Source organism: Urocampus carinirostris, chromosome 11, assembly GCF_059441175.1.
Source record: "Urocampus carinirostris isolate Australia breed hairy pipefish chromosome 11, RoL_Ucar_1.0, whole genome shotgun sequence".
NCBI lineage: Eukaryota > Metazoa > Chordata > Actinopteri > Syngnathiformes > Syngnathidae > Urocampus > Urocampus carinirostris.
In genome coordinates, this window is record NC_142359.1 from 1,044,721 (window position 1) to 1,059,411 (window position 14,691).

The 14,691-nt window shown below is 43.4% G+C and overlaps 1 protein-coding gene across 1 annotated transcript in view; it reads right to left on the reverse strand.

The window, feature by feature from the left end:
- Positions 1-14,691, reverse strand: part of snd1 (staphylococcal nuclease and tudor domain containing 1) — a 237,408-nt gene that overhangs the window by 142,831 nt on the left and 79,886 nt on the right. The gene's annotated exons all lie outside the window — the stretch shown is intronic.

Sequence of the window (14,691 nt, forward strand, 5' to 3'; positions counted from 1 at the left end):
GGGCCGCGGCCCTTTCCCCAGTATAAAAGCCTCCATTCTTTCAACGAGCCAATTTTCCCGAAGGGACAGGCGCTCCGTCGGGGACGGCCGGCACACAACAGATGATTTTATAAAGACGTCGACACGGAAAGCTGAAACGGTTGAGGGGTAAGAAGGGAAAAAAATAAATAAAAGGCGGAAGAGTAGACTTGGCAAGCGCCCGGCTTGGCAGCATTGGCACAAACCGTTTGCTCACAGCAGTACACGCGTCCATTAGCATTGTTCCAGGAGATAATAACTCGCCGCGCACCCTCCGAGTCTCGCTTCTCGGCCAAAAGCCGGCAATCCGGTGCGAGAGTCACGCGACAAAAACGGTTGTACACGAGTCCTTCAATATGTCAATTTAGTCAACATACAAAATCAAATGGTCTGCATTTCTATAGTGCTTTTCCAGTCAATGAAGAGCTCTACAATGTGCTTCACACTTACCCATTCACACACACACTCACACACCAATAGGGAGTCAGCCTCCAAACGTTTTGAGGATAATCAAGATGCTAAATGGTCTGCATTTCTATAGCGCTTTTCAAGTCAAGACCTCCCAAAGCGCTTTACAATGTGCTTCACACTTACCCATTCACACACACTCACAAACGGATAGGGAGTCAGCATCCAAACGTTTTGAGGATAATCAAGATGCTAAATGGTCTGCATTTCTATAGCGCTTTTCAAGTCAATGAAGACCTCCCAAAGCGCTTTACAATGTGGTTCACACTTACCCATTCACACACACACACCGATAGGGAGTCAGCCATGCAAGGCACCTACCTGCTTATTGGCAGTATTAGGGATTCAGTGTCTTGCCCAAGGACACTTCCACATATAACACGGAGGAGCTGGGATTCGAACCTACCATCTCTTGACCCCAAAACGAGCGCTCTACCTCCTGAGCTAATGCTTCCCCCTTAATCACGACAACTTCCTTTTGAATCAAAGCAACATTGTGACTAGGCTACGAGCGGTGAATACCACGTTCGCCCAACAGGCGAAAGGTCCCCGGTTCGAGACCGGGTGGAAACGTACGGTAAGTTGGCCCGGAGAGGGATGGGCGCCACCAGGCTGTACTTGACCGAGACACACCACAGGAAAGGCTGCCCCGACCAACAACAACTCGGGGTTACTTTAAAAATGTAATCCGATACGGTGACTAGTTACTTGTTGAGAAATGTCATCGGTTGCATAATGAGTACACTACAATGGAGCTGGACAGAAATAATAGAAATAAAATGACTCAATTCTACCGTGAAAAACAATTGGAACGAAGCAAGATCAGGTAGTTTGCACGTCGTCCTACTAAAGAGGCTCAAATTGTAACTAGTTTATTAAGCAAAAATACAATGTTCTCCTTCACATGACAGACTAGATGTGCTCTATTTTAGTTGACATTTGAAAATACATTAGGAAACCATTATGTTTTACTTTTGATTGGGTTTTTTTTTTGACATAGAAATGAACTCAAAATGTGGGTACGCGAAATACACAAGGTTTTACCTAATTCTTGCAAATCATTGGTTGAAACAGAACTCTAATCCGGGTCGCCGCATGGACGGGACCCATCCAAATAATGGACGACCTAGATACAGATGACATATGAATAGGCATTGGATTTCATCTCATTATCACAGTACCAGAGACGAATGTTAATTTTGCTGTGTTTTTCTTTCACACGTAAAAATGACAATAATATTGTCACAGTGCTTGGAATAGATTTTTTGGTTATATTAAAATGTAAAAATTACACCGAAATCAACGTCCATCTCTGGTTCCATGACTGAAGGTAGTGTGCGTTCATCACCGGATTAATAGAGAAGTTCTATATCAATATAAAAGAAAACTATGTTAGCTTTGAAAATCAGTTCTCATGCAGTCGGCTTTATCGATGCATCGTCGATGGGAGAGTGTGTCGTGTTGTCAAAGGCTCTATGGCCAGAGGACATATTTGAATAACTATAGTCAGCTTACTAAGGCTGGAATTGAATTGAATGGCCCGGCCGGATGTTTGGAAATTCACCGTAAAGTCAAAAGCCAATTAAGGGGGATTTCACAAAGTGTCAATTGATTCAAATGATAGAGACTTCAAATGTAGGTCGCCAGAAAGCAGGAAACGATCAGGCTTCGAAAGGATTCGCCTCGGCATCCGGTGTTTCAAAAACGCCAATGTGCTCGTGCCAGCGTTTCATGGCAATCTTTTATGCATACCGTCAATGTGCATTGAGACGGACATTTTTTGGTTTTTTTTGGGTTTTACAGATCTAAAACATTTGCAATCGTGTATTTGACTTGTCATTTTTTTTTAGACATTGTAATCGAGTTGTGAATGTTTCACTTATCTTTCCAGGAGTCAATCACTGTGCACATTTGCGCTGATTAATTGCATGTAAAAATGAATTCTTGAGTTGCTCGTTTATTTTTCGGCTCGGATTTTAATACACATCGTCAGCATGCGTGTTGGGAATTTCATTGGTCAGCCAATGTGTCAATCATCATTTCTATCGGTCACGGTCGCCTATAGAGTTTTGAAGGTCCTTCTCGATACAGGCATTCACGGGCTAAGCGCCGTGAAAATAAGAGCTCGCAATTGGTCGAGAGTAGTGTCAATGGACTGGTCAGGGGCTGGGGTCCCATTCCTAGCGCACTCCTATCCCTCTCGTCCGTTGCCATAACCGTTTTGAGATTTCAAATCCGGTTTTTCTCCAATCCCAAACATATTTTGCCAGACACAGCCTCGACTTTCCGTTCTCAATTCTATTTTGGGAAAAGGCGTCAAAAGGAAGGTCGGGAGACTCGCCGATCGCTGACACAGCTGCCGATTTAGCCAGCGCGTCCGCTATTGAAATGGAATGAGATGCTGGGACGGCTGCGGGATTTTGTACCGGGACGCCGGGCTAAGCTGGTCAAAGATTAGCGCCTTTAAAATCTTTCCTCCGCAGAGACTTCATTTTTATTTACTCTTATCTGTCAAAAGCTGGCGGCTGCGCGGGGATAATAAAACGTATGAAAACCTGGGAGAGAAAGGGTGAGATATCTCGGAGGCGGAGGCTCCTTCTCTCCTCAACTCGGAAACGTGAAAACAACGACGAGTGACAATGAGTATGGACGAACCGATCCGTCGTTAGCGTATATCCGGTTTGTGCAGACATTTGAAAACGAGTCGCGTTAAATCAAGCGAAAACAATCTTGAAAATCGAGCGGACAAATGCATAAAATGGATTTTACAAATAGAAAAATGGAGAAGTAAGGAGAGTAAGAAGGGGACTTTCCGATACTGGGAGATACTGAAAAGCTTTGTGATGTCTTGCAGGGTTAGAAACCCATTTTGCTTTAGTTCTGCCGATGGTCAAGGTCGCATCTTTTAAAGCAACTTTATCTCTTCGTTTCGCGCTTCAACTCCATTTGAGCGCTTAGACGCAAGACCATTTTTGTTTTAGAGAGAGTGAGTTTGGAGAGAGAGTGAGAGAGAGAGTGAGAGAGAGAGAGAGAGGTAGAGAGAAAGAGTTTGGAGAGAGAGAGAGAGAGGTAGAGAGAAAGAGTTTGGAGAGAGAGAGAGAGGTAGAGAGAGAGAGAGAGAGTGAGAGTTTGGAGAGAGAGAGAGTGAAAAAGAGAGAGTTTGGAGAGAGAGAGACATTTAGATAGAAATACTTTATTCATCTTTATTCACAGTTTACAAAAATAGCAGCTTTAATTTTACATTCGAATTCAACTTACACACGTTTTGAGTGCGTGATCTTTAGAGCCGGGGGGCGTGTCGTTTGAGGTGACCTTGAAATGTTTTCTCTATTTAGGTATGCGTTAACAATGCCTGACTGATTTCAAAGAACATTCTTATATTTGTTTTTTTGCTTTTATCTTACGTTGACCCTTGGTGTTTCTGTCATGCTTTTCTTTTGTTCTAGGATGAAAATGGTGAAAGTAAGAAAACAAAGGAATCAAAGACAGCCCAAATGGGAACGTCAAACCCAAAAAGGACGAAAAGTAGTGTATTCTAGCACTTCCAAGAGAGACGGGTCGACATTAGCCGACATTATGCTTTTGGTGTCAGCGAGTAAAATATTCAGAAATCTTCAGTCAACGTCAACATCGGTTAGCATTTACGCAGAGACCGGAAGGGAAAAGAAGCTCTTTGGTTGTGACTGGATTCTCACTACGGCCGCATATCTTTGAATTATGAGACGGAAGCAATGAAAGCGCACTAATCATGTTGCACGTTTGCCTGCGGACCGCTCAAGGTTTTACGCACGTGGCCTTCGACGACATCGGTCATTGTGACAGCCGTGCGGGTCGGAACCTTCGCTGTCGTGAAGCCACGCAGGAAGGGCTATATTACAACAACAAGTGCCGTGCCAAATGCGTGACATCATGTTCCATTTGTTTAGACCGTTTGGAATCGGAAAGCGGCGGTGAATCATTTTGACCCGAAAAGCCATAAAAGGTAATACCTTTGGATTTTTGAGAGCTAAACCATGTCTATTTTGGAACAAAAAAATCATCAAAACAGCCAAACCGGCTCTCCAGACAAAAGCTAGCTCTTCGGCACATTTTGTTTCACTTTGCGATATTTTAATCATTTGATAAAATCGATAAATAATAAAAATGCCACATAAAATGTGTGTGCCACCTGCAGTTACCAAAGAGTGTTACAGCTCATTTTGACTGCTATTTTTGTCCTAAAACACGATTTCAAAACAAATTAAGTCATTTGATACATATTGAATAGATTTGAACCGAAACAAAGAACAAAGTTCAAATGGTTAGATCACATTGAATGTCCATAGTATTCTATCCCACCAATCAGATTTACATTTAAGTGAGGGGAAAAAAGTTGAATACTTGAGGGCCCTGACAAGATTTTGTATTCAATTGGTCTAAATAGTCCGGCCCAGGGCCAATTATGACCCCTGATCAAAATTTCATTAGCCCGCAGCCTCTGTAATAAAATTAATAATATGGGCGAGTGGCCTTCAAGCTGACAGTAGCCTATTGTGTGAAGACATCTGGAGGAAGTCACAGGCTGATGACTGAGCAAGCCAGGGCAGGAAAACATCACGAGATGTTTTGAACACAGTATAAAGCCCAACGTTTCTTGAACGAACTTTGAACATTGCTTGCTTTCTGAATAAAGAGCGTTCCCTCTTTGCCATATCTCCTCTCTGCGTATATTTTGGGCAGACGCCCAACGAAGTCCTCTCCAAAAACTGCAATATTAGATACATTTGTACAAAACAGAAATAATTTCACCATTTGAACAAAGAATAGCAGGAGCCCTTTGACCACCTTGCTCTTTGCTTTCTGTGAAAACTTTAGCCCACCCCATTTCCAACATGGTGACTGAAAATAAGAGGAAAGTTTACTTTAAGGGCCACTGCTTTCAGGACAACAGGAAATTAGTTTTTTTACACCCAAATCTGAAACAACTGCGTCGGCCCGATGTTCCAAGAGACTTTGAATAGAACAGAGCGTATGATATCAAGACGAAACATGCCGACGACGCCAAACTGGAAACGAACGCTGTGAAAAGGTGAAGCAACCGGAAGCTGTTTTTACGAGAGCCTGCGAGTCAAATGAACATTCTATAAAGGCGAGTTACGGGGGTCGTTGATTGCCTTTGACAGAAGGTGAATTTCTTTAAGACTGCAGGGCTGACTCGTCGGCCCTCACACTTTGCCGAATCTGCCCACCCCCCTGCTTTGTGACAAGTTTGGACACCCCTGTCCTCAATGATGGCAAAGACCACTGCAGTGCCCTTCAGACAGGAGGAAAAAGGGCCGAGAGGATTCTGCCAGTCCCCGGGCACCGAACTGTTTGCAGAGTGTATGCTTATCAAGAGGGGTGGGCCGCCTCGCCGTTCCATCACACAAACGGCGAGCGCAAGGTCGTCCTTGTAAAGCGGTCGTGGGCAATAAAGCGCTAAGCGGGTTTCTCTCTCGGCTCTCGTCCGGCCGTTCCTATTCGGCCCCATCCGTCTCGTCGGTACTGTAATGGCGCAAATGCGGTGATGTGGGTCGCCCGTTTCGCACCCCCGGGCTATCGTTCACCCTTTTCCAGGGTGAGCGTCGCCGCCCAATTGCGCGCAATCGCCGAAGCAAAAACGGAGATAAGACAATCTCCGGCAGGAATCAGATGGTCAGTCCCATTTGCCATAAAAGCTATCTATGTTCATAAAAAGGCATGAAAATTTTCCCCGGTTGCGCTTTTTTAAAAGGTCGTTATCTCCGGATGAGAGATAAATCTCACGGGCAAAGGAAGATTTTTCATTTGTCGGGGACGGCCGGGACCGGAATGATGAATGCCTCGTAAAGCCGCGACAACAACACAACGGCGTGGAACACAAATATTATTTAAGTGCGAGGGTTGTAATTAATCTCGCGCAGGTTTAATAGAGTAAAACTGCTCTTTATGCGGAGAAGCTTTACATACTGTTCAAACTGACCGAGCTGTTGCTCCGTATTTATGATCGTGTGCGTTTCCTGATCCCTGCGGCCGTAAAGCAGCCCTTGTTTACGATACCAGGCTGTCGGGGTCCGTGCACCTTCCTCGTGGATAAATTCAAGCACTTCCAAGGCCATTTTTGGGAAATTTTCCCAGTACGCCGATCTAAAAGACTTTTTTTGTTGCTGGCTTTGATGACTAAAATGAAATCGCTACGAGAAAGTTTGATCACATGACCCCGATTTGAGCTCACCTGCATTGGCTCCCTGTTAGCTTAAGTTGTGATTTGAAGGTCCTGTTGGTATTTTACAAAATCATGCAAGGACTTGCTCTCTCATATCTTTCAGATTTTATTTCCCCCTATGTTCCGGTCCGGAGCCTTCATTCTGAAAACGCTGGTGTACTCGTGATCCCAGGTGCCTAGAAGAAATCCAACAGTCTTTTCCATTGGGGGCCTTGGTGCTGTGGAATGCTCTTCCCCCTGAGATTCGATCTGCAACCTCAGAGGAAATTTTTTAATCCAAGCTTAAAACACACTTATTTTCTATAGCATATGAGTAGCCTATATTTTATATTGACAATATCTCTATTATTTGCCCTTAAGTAGGTTTTAGATCATGGGACGGTGTCATAATAGTCTGTGGTTTGCAATAATCTGTGATCTGTGCAGCCCTTTGAGACTCTTTGTGATAAAGGACCAAACAAATAAACATGACTTGACACTCTTGTAGCCTTAGGTGGTACCACAATTGTGTTTTAAGGCTAGAGAGTTCTTTGCCATGGTGTGCCATCTTGGGAGTTTTCAGAGCTGAGCTCCCTATTTACACCTAGTAAAAATAACAAGTCACATGGTATTTTGGAGCAAAAATGAGAATCAGTGCTTTGTTTGGACATTTAGGGGTGAGGTTTCTTTGGAGTGTACTCACTTTTGTTGCCATGGGTTTTGCTATTCATGTCTTGGATCTGTGCAGCCCTTTGAAACTCTGTGATTAAGGGCGTCACAAATAAACATGACTTGACCTTGTTGCTAGCACGTACTTTGTGCTATTTTCAGCTGCTGCTATAAACTGACATGAATTCTGCCATTCTGCTTCAACAATGCACGCACAGCTTGGCTACAGCACACTTGTTGACAAACACAGAAAGGACTCTATAGGAGTAATAATGGAGTTCAATATGAAGGATACAAAAATAAAAGTACTGAATGCATAAAAATCTGAAAAATAATATCGATTGCTCCAGAGTAGAGTGCATTTATGGTTCAAGCTTAGAGAGCCAAAAGAGCTCACTCTTCTCAGTGAGCAGAGCCCAAAAAAAGCTGCTTCTCAAAAAAGAGCCGGAATTCCCGTGACTAGTTGTGGGGTCTAAATCAACCTCTTATATGTGGGAGAGCAAAAGTTGGCTCACGCTAAAAAATACACCAGGCATTAGACTTTTTACAACTGCCAGTTGGAGAGGGGAAGGGAATCTACCCGCGTTCGTCTCTCTGTCCGCGTTCCTTCCCTCTGAAGCCCTTCCCCCCTGTACTGTATTTTATTTAAGTCACAACAGGTAGGAGAAAGACAGAAGAAAAAAAAATGCCCCTTTGCCCTTCCCCCCTGGGGCGATACAAACATTTTGAAGCAGAGAAACATACCATCGGAATGGAAATACACACTTTGGAGGAAATAGTTTAAGCCTACATTACACTAACCTAATAAAGCTGCGGATGAGACGTGCTTCATATGCCACCTCGATAATGAGGACTGTAGTCACCGGCACCGGTTTCGTTTTTCCTCATTCAAAAGTGTCGCCTATCGAGTCAGAACGGCAACAAATTCAAACTTTCTAAAGGATGTTCCTGACCTCGAAATCCCAACATTCAAATTCAAGCATTTTCAAGGCGCTCAAATACCCGTACGAACCCCGGGCTGTCCGCAGCACGCATCGGAGGTTTGTTTGACTACCGAGCGTTGTGTGGAAAATAAGACCCGAGGGGGCGATGCTCTTTGAACACCCCTGATCACACAAGCACCGGGACACCACCGACTGGGCAGAAAACCACAACATACATTATTCAGCATCTTGCTTTCATGCACGTTCCGCATGCCGGTGGCGAGCATACGGCAGACAGGTCGGCGGGAAGGGAGTTGAAAAACAAAACAACCTGCAGGAAACATCGGCACGACGAAAGAGACCCCGAGCAACATGCCTCGTCGCGGTAACTTGGGCGGAATTGAAAATCGATGCGAGTGCACGGACGCTGCGGTCTATAGCGTCCCGTGTCCCCCAAAGGCAAAATAAGAGACGTCGAAGAGGATTGAATGTATGAAGGACTTCTGCCGGTGGAGCTTTAGGAATGCCAGGAATGCTAAGTGAAGCCATTTATGGTGCACTTGCTTGTGTGACGGTTGAAGCGATTAAAGAAATTGATGAACCGGTCAATTGACATGGAAAATCCTGACGGCTGCACCGGAAGTTGAAGAAAGTCATTTACAAGTAGCCTCAAAAATAGTGGTAACAAATCAGCCAGAATAACTTCAAAATATGTATCAAATAAAAGCAGTGCTACCTCAGTATGACATGACTCGACTAAAAGTAAAAAGTAGTGATCCAAATCGTTACTCGAGTAAGTACTTTGTGAAAGTATTTAGTAACTCTAGAAAGCATTTAATCAGATCATCAAAATATATAATTAAAGATTAGATTAAAATAAAAGGTAAATTCAAGTACTTAAATTAACAATAAAATGGTAATAGTAGGGCAGCACGGCGGCGCAGTGATTAGCGAGTGTGCGGCACAGTTCTGAGGTCGTGAGATCGAACCTCCTGTGCGGAGTTTGCACGTTCTCCCCGTGCTTGCGTGGGGTTCCTCCAGGCACTCCGGTTTCCTCCCACATTCCAAAAACATTGTCCGTAGGTGGGAATGAAGGAGCGAATTGTCTGTCCCTGTGTGCCTTGTGACTGGCTGGAAACCAGTTGAGGGTGTCCCCTGCCCACTGCCTGAAAATAGCTGGGATGGACTCCAGCACCCCAGCGACCCTACTCAGGATAAGCAGTGCAGATAATGGATGGATGGATGATAATAGTATGAATCAAAGGAAGAAATTGAGCACAAATAGCACATTAAAGCCCCAGTAGGAAAAACAACAAGCTAGCTCAGGGGACCGTGACCCCAAAATGTTAAAAGAGCCATATTGGGCATAAAATACAAAGAAATTTGTCAGAGGTTGCAAAAAACTAAAGCCTTAGGATAAATGCAACACATGCTATATTAGCCTACTATCAAAATTTGTTGGATGCAGCAAATTCTGTAAAAAAAATGACATAACGACTCGGTTGTAGGATACCACCTCAAGTGTATTATAGCATTACAAAATGTTATGATAAAGTTAAAGAAGTGCGTTGAAAAAAATCAAACAGCTGTCATTTTTATTTTGAGGATTGGAAAAATCTACAATAAAGGGGAATAACGTGCCACTTATCCAGCCGACAAATAAAGTGCAAGAAAACGTAGCATGCATTTTTAAAAACAAAATAGCACATTTTTGCTTCAAAAAAGGTAGATAAAATCACATCAATACAGTTTAGGTTTGATTTCTGTGGCAGTTATTTCTCTTTTTTTTAATTTTGGGCTCCATGGGCCGATCACACACCTGCCGGTTTGCTTTAAAACGGCCACCTGCTCGTTATGTGACGCTGCCCCTTTAAAAGGGGCGGGGCTTGGGCCGCACAGAGGCTCTCAATCAGGGGACACTGAAGAGAAAAAAGCAAGCGAAGGACTCTGGGAGAAATGCGCGTCCTTAGATGGAGGGGATTGAAGTTTCTTCGTAACTGCCTCAATGTAGCCTAATGTAGCGGAGTAAGAGTACAGTTTGTTCTTCACAAATATACTCAAGCAAAAAGTATAGTTATTTGAAAATACTTACTCAAGTAAATATAAAAGAAATCATTCTTAAGGAGTTGGATACAAGCTGAGCTCCACAACAACCCCACCACTCCTGGTCCAAGCTGACTTTTCTCATTGGCCACAAAATGCAAGTTTGAATTGCACACCTTGCTTCTTAACAATACTGCTCATTGTACTACAGCAGATCCAACAATGGAGAGATTCGGCTCCTGAAATCGAAACAGTGACTTTACGTCTCATGGAGGGAAAAGCTGATGGTCTCAACCGCCATCAGAAAGTTAGCCCATTGCCGATTGGGTCAAAAGGAAATTTTCAGGCATGACATGGCCCGAGGGTGAGGAATAACTCAAGACCAAGGGGGCAGTAGGACCATCTACAAGTCATCAGACAGTGAGGGTTCATTTTTCTTATTGAGGTTTAAAATAGGTAAACTGGATTTTACCTTCCTCCAAATCCCACAAAAGAGAAACCTAATGTCGCAGAGTAGAAGACATCAATGCATCTTGAAGAATCCTGCCAGGTTCTTCATATAAAACCCCCGCATTCAAACACCATTCGGGAGATCCATTCAAGCAAAGTCTATCCAGCAATCTGCATTCACCCGTTTGCAGGAAGGTGAGATCAAGGGCATCAACCAGTTCAAGCCTATTACATATTTATTGACGCGGTCGCAGAAGCTTCTGGCCCTCCTTAGTGGCGTCCCCCTGCACTTCCTCTCACCTCTACGCTTCCTCTCTCGCTTGTGCTTCCTTTGGCGAATTCCAGGATCTTTTTGCAGCAGAGGGAGGAAGCTCCTATTTTGGCGACTTGACACGTCAAAGTTTGTTTACCTGCAAAAAAACGAGCGCCAAAAACGATCTCCGCAACTGTCCGCATGGGCGACAGTGCTATGAACCAAGCTCCTGGGCCCAGTTTGCCACTTGAGGGCCTATCATACCTTTAAAGTTTTTTGATCATTTCAAGTTCTGTACAGCGAATAGATTTTTTTGTATTTGATTGTTTTTGTTGCCGTCGTTGCTGTTATGGACTTTCCGGACAAATTTCAACATGATACCTAGTGATTGCTTTTATTGATGTTTACCATGTTTGTGTACTGAGACCCAATGCTATATCTCTTCCACCCTGGTCATCACTTGTGAGGCCCCTTCACAAGGTTTCTTTTTTACTCACGCTGAGGTTTTGAGTTTTTCCTTGCCCGCATGTTGGTTTAAGATCAGGTAATGGTGTCATTGTAATCATGTGCAGCCCTTTGATACATTCTTGTGATTAAGGACGTCACAAATGAATGGGACTTGACTTAACTCAATTTTTTGATCACACCCTGGACTCGCCTACACCCCCCCTAGTATGTTGACCCAGCGGGGGTGCACAAACTACTATGGGAAACCCCATGACAATTTTCCTTGTGTGCAGAGATCCTTCACCTGACAAACATTGAAGCTGGTTTCAGAAGTAACGTGCGTATCGTGTTATGGGTTACACTTGATAAGTATTTATACAGTAGGGGCAAAAGATTCACCCCCAAAAGATATTAAAACACACTATTTCACTGTTTTTCATTTTTCGCGGTATGCATTGAATGTGATAAATGAGGGTTAACTGCCAACGTCCTATGGCAAATGGCCAGACACCAATCATGATAGATGTTCCAGATGTCCAGGTTAAGAAAATCTGACAGAGGTGCCACTGTATTCATAGTAAGAGGGCATTATCCAAATGTTATGATTCACTATAAAAAAAATGACTTGGCAGCTTCAGCGACAGACTGCTGTCACAGTCTTGTTCCACAGACTAAGGAGATCATTTCTTCCTCATGCCATGAGGCTCTTTAACTCCAACCGGGGGAGTAAAAGCCCAGATGAAACCCCACCCCTACATTTGCATATTACCCTATTTTTATGACAGTGTGTATTTTCCGTAGCACTATTCAAATACTCTATATCAACACGTTTTATTGGGTATTTCTGTATTCTGTATCTTGTATTTTATTATTTCATTTTTCAACACAAGGATACTGCTGGAAGTGTGAATTTCCCTACAGGGATGAAGAAAGTATCTATCAATCTATCTATTTGCTCATGAGTTTGGACGCTACTACCTTAGTTCTAATTGGACAGAAAAACTTGGAAATGTAAAAATGAGATAAATGACAACGACATTTGAAGTCATTTGAAGATATCATTTTACGCAGGTTACATCAATTGACTAACCAGATGGTAGGGGTGACACCATTTCTACGGTACAATTAAAGTGTCAAACTGTAATACCGTTATAAGATACGAATTCAATGAGTTAGTCAGAAAAATACCATTTTGGGGATGTAGTATCACAGTGTTGTCGTTTGCCCACGTCCCTGCGTCCTAGACGCATCATTTTTGCTGGGGAGGCATCGTCTCAAATCAACGTGCGTCCCCGGGACGCAACCTTTTTGACACAAAATTGTCATTATAACCCGATTACCTTTATTTTTAACAAAGATTTACCGCACTCCAAACTTTTCGTCAGGCAGATACGCCATTGTTGTTTTGGTCTCGCGGTTCGAGTTTTCGTCTGCACGCAAGCGAGATCTCGTTGCTTCGAGATTAAGTCATTGTTGTTTGGTTGTCGTCGAGTCAAGGTGAAAATCATCACAAAATTGGTCATTTCTTCAGTCTCAGTAATAAGTCAAAACATAATGCCGAAAGTGATAACGGCAATAATTCCGGCACGAAAATATGGCGGAGAAATTCTTCAGAAGATCGCTAGGAAAACACGAGAGGCTAGTGTGTTGAAGCGAACGACTCGACGAAAGAAAATAAACAAAATAATACTTCTAAGCAAGATAAGGACTTTTCTGCCAAAATGGACTTAATTTTATTCCTGGTTACACTATGAGGAGGATGATCATGGATTGGACCTTGAGAAGGCATTACAGCTGTGGCGGGACAGCAAACCACGAAGAATATGTGAACTGAAAAATCGGAAGTGATAACTTGCTTTGTATCACCAATTAACTGTGATGATTAAAACTGCATGAATATATAGACTAATATTTCAGCAATCTTATTTTGTATAATGTACAATATTTTTGTGAAGTGAAAAATCGGAAGTGATAACTGCTTTGTATTACCAATTAGCTGTAATGATAAAAACTGAATGAATATTTAGATTTATATTATATATTTGTCGCCGATTTACAATTTCAAGCTGGATAAGACAAAATTTTGGGGAGCCATAGATCTCTGTTGGGACCCATAGATTTTTGAGCATGCGAGTCCCCGGGACCCATCACTTTTCACAGGTTAAATGAACACTGGTATCAGCCCACCGATTTGCCAAACCTTACATTGTGGCAATTTTACTCCTCACCAACATATTCATACGGTTCCATCTTTGATCCTGCTAGATCGTGCAGCAATTTTCCATCGACCGGTCAAACATAGAGGCGGCAATCAGAATACTCTTCGTAATCCGGAACGCGTTAAATGCAAAGATAAACAAGGTTGCGGTTGGAGTTTCTCCTTGGAATGAAATGAAGAAAGATGGAACGGCATTATTAAGACTCGAGAGTGCATCCCTCCGTTACACACAAACTCATGAGGTTTAAATACCTGGAAGGGCAACGAGGGTCTTCTTTATCAAACGCTGCACATCTACCCCCCCCTAAAAGCATTTCCATGACAATTAAAAAGCGAAGGACGGGAGTGTCGGCCGATCCGACACAAAAAGACTCTCTGAAGCCGAGAAGGCATAAAAGGGGTATCGGGAGGGGGTTGCTCGTGTGTGGCCCGAGAGGGGATTACAGCTAACTCCCCAATTTGCCGCTTCCAACGAAAATCCATTAGCATGCGAATGATTGGGCGCACGGTAGATGGGGTTTTCTAAAGCCCCGACGTGCCGATCCGCAACCGGGTGAGCAGACGACGACAACGGAACCGCAGACCGGAAAAGGTCGCCGACGGTCATCGAGATTTCCCCAAAGTGACGGTCAGAAATGTGGAAGGAGCTGTAAGACCAGGGTTCAGACACCTTTTCACAGCCTTTCTCCAGATGCTTCAAGGGAAGAAATCCAGCACTGACCAAAAGAACAGGCTTTCTCTTGTTGCTAGTTCTTTTCTGTGATCTATGAGTTGCTATAAACGGACATGAATTCTGCCATTCTGCCTCAAGAACGCCAGTGCATCTTGGCAACGGCACACTTGTTTACAAAGACAAAAAGGGTTCTACAGATGTCGGGTCATAATTGTGTTCAATACATACGACAAAAGAAGAATGCACTGTATGTATAATGAGCAGAAAAATGAGCCAAATTTGGACTGCAGAGTGCATTTCAGCTTTCAATATTAGAGATCTTTTGCT